At 40.6% G+C, this 2,636-nt stretch overlaps 1 non-coding gene across 1 annotated transcript; it reads right to left on the minus strand.

The window, feature by feature from the left end:
* Positions 1 to 2,031: 2,031 nt before the first annotated feature.
* Positions 2,032 to 2,113, minus strand: TRNAS-AGA (transfer RNA serine (anticodon AGA)). Its single transcript has one exon. It is a non-coding gene; the product is annotated as a tRNA-Ser (tRNA).
* Positions 2,114 to 2,636: the final 523 nt, after the last annotated feature.

Below are 2,636 nucleotides of genomic sequence, written 5' to 3' on the forward strand. Positions count from 1 at the left end.
AAGGACTAGAGTGCGTTTCCATACGACAGCCGGGAAGCCAATGGAAGAACACGTGCACATGAGAACTAGTAGGTAGTGAAGTCCAGTCGGATGTGTGTGTCTTGGAGCTGCGAGTTAGTCTATATCTACACACCCCCTATGAACAAAGATACAAAGATAATATAGATGATGACTAGGCGGATGAGTACTTCATTGTGTTTCCTTATAATACTTCTTATCATCACTCATTCACATGTCATGTATGGATGTGACGATCTTTCCATTTTACCTTTATTAACATCCTTTGTCATGATCGATGCGATTGCATCTTGTAAGCATGATAACACATTTGTTGGTTGGCACACAAAAGTCTGGAGCAAAGGAAGTAACTCCTTAACTTTTGCAATTTTGGAAGGTGGAGTTGCTTGGTTGGTACACCTAAAACCGAAGCAAATATGTTACTAATTTCTTTTCCAAGTTTGGAAGATAGTAAGGGAGTGTTTGATTCATGTCCTGGACCAAATTTGCCTGGCCTGAGACCTCCCTGAGATCGGCCTGGACACTGTTTGGTTCGTGCCTGAGTACCTGAAGCTAGCCTGGCCTAGAAACGAAAAGACACCATTAGCTTGTCTTGGGAATATCCCATCATTATTAGCCTGGCTCAGGCTGACGAGAAAGGACGCCTAGTTGCTGCCTGGGTCTGCCTGGGAGTACTAATCATGTATGGGAGGATCAAAAGTAAATTAATAGGCTGATGTGACATGTGTAACCCATCACCGGGTGTGGAGGCGAACCAAACAGGGCTTGCCTGCCCAGGCATAAAGCTGCTGTTTCCCAGGCCCGAGCCAGGCGCTTGAATTTTTCAGGCACGTCGTCCAGAACGGCAACCAAACAGCCCCTAAATTACAAGCTCTATCGTGGAGCATAAAAAAATCAAGAGCAAAGTACGTTTCTAAAAGTTTGGAAGGGAGTATATTCTTGCTTGGTCGGTATACAGAAGTCTGGGGCAAAGTAACTCCTTTCTTACAAATTTGGAAAATAGTAAATGTGTGTCTAGTTGATATGCAAAAGTCCGGGTCAAAATAAGTAACTTCTTCCTTTTCATAAGTTTGGAAGATGGTAAATTCTTGTGGTTGGTCTACGGAATTTAGGGGCAAAGTAAGTGACTTCTTTGTTTTTGTAAGTTTGGAAGATCGTAAATTCTTGTGGTTGATCTACATGATTTAGGGGCAAAGTAAGTGGCTCCTTTTTTTCAAGTTTAGAAAATAGTAAATTATTGTCTGGTTGGTATGCTAGCAGAAGTCCAGGGCAAAGTAAGTAGTACATTCTTGTCTGGTTGATATCTAGGGGCAAAGTAAGTAACTTCTTTCTTCTTGCAAGTTTGGAAGATAGTAAATTCTTACTTGGTGTTATCAAAAAAATAGGGAACAAAATAAGTGACTCCTTTCTTTGTCATAAGTTTGGAAGGTAGTAAATTCTTTTCTAGCATATACTATTGTGCTTCAAAATGCACATGCAAAATGTGATTGCATTGCGTTGGGTCGGAGCAACTTCCTTGGCGCCTGATGCGGCCCACCATGACCTTACAAGCAAATATGAAATGTGGTCGATGAGATTGCTCAATAGAGTAGTAACAGAACAAAGGAAAGCTATAGTGCATTTTCCATCTGGTGGGTGGGAAGGCGGAATGGAAGAGCACATGGGCACAAAAAAAAGTTGGTGTTGAAGTGAAGTCCAACCGAGCAAGTTTGGCTTAGAGCATATGATTAGTTTGTCTATGTCTATCATCGTTATCATTGTCTTTATGTTCATATCTCTCCAAAACAAAAAAAAAAGATAGATAAATAAACAAGTACTTCATCACTGGAGAACTATCTTTTTTTACAGATTAGGCAAATCTTTTGCTTCCGTTTAAAAAAAATAGACTTAAGTGGCCTGTAGTTATAAGAAAAAGTAGGATGGGTTTTTGCAACAAAAAAAAAGATGGAAATTAATTGGCGGATGCTGTGGCCCGTCATCGACAAAAAAGGAGTGGGAAATAATCGAAAAAAGCGTGGTCGGCAGGATTCGAACCTGCGCGGGCAAAGCCCACATGATTTCTAGTCATGCCCGATAACCACTCCGGCACGACCACTTTGATGCAATATTTTGTTCCGGTTCTTCTAGATTCTTGTGTTCTGTAGTGTGCATATTCCAAGTTCGATGGTATAAATATTATTTTTTGTTGTAAAAAAACAGAGTATAACGCAATCCCACATGCTGACATGACGGTACTGAAGATTGAACATGGAGATTTCAACTGTAAAGCTAAACAAAGCGAGACACATTTGGCTAGACTTCGCTTCACTAGCTGCCGTTTTTTCGTGCATATGTGTTCTTTCATTTCGGCTGCCCACCTGTTGTAGGAAAATGCATTCGGCCTTTTCATAGTTTGGTAATTTTTGTACCAAACAACCCCCCAAGTATTATTTGTCATGTAAGGCTTGGGAGGTATATGGAACACGTTGCACTTTCAAGAATCTCTACATTCAGTTTCATGCGCAACAAAATATTACAATTATATGATGGGCATTTTCGTGTGTTCAATAATGTGTGCCACCTCCATCTTCTTTTTGAGCCTTCCAAACAAGCGACTTTGAGGAACAAATAGACAGCGA

Source organism: Triticum urartu, chromosome 1A, assembly GCF_056163025.1.
Source record: "Triticum urartu cultivar PI428250 chromosome 1A, HENAU_Tu73, whole genome shotgun sequence".
In the NCBI taxonomy this organism is placed as follows: Eukaryota; Viridiplantae; Streptophyta; class Magnoliopsida; order Poales; family Poaceae; genus Triticum; species Triticum urartu.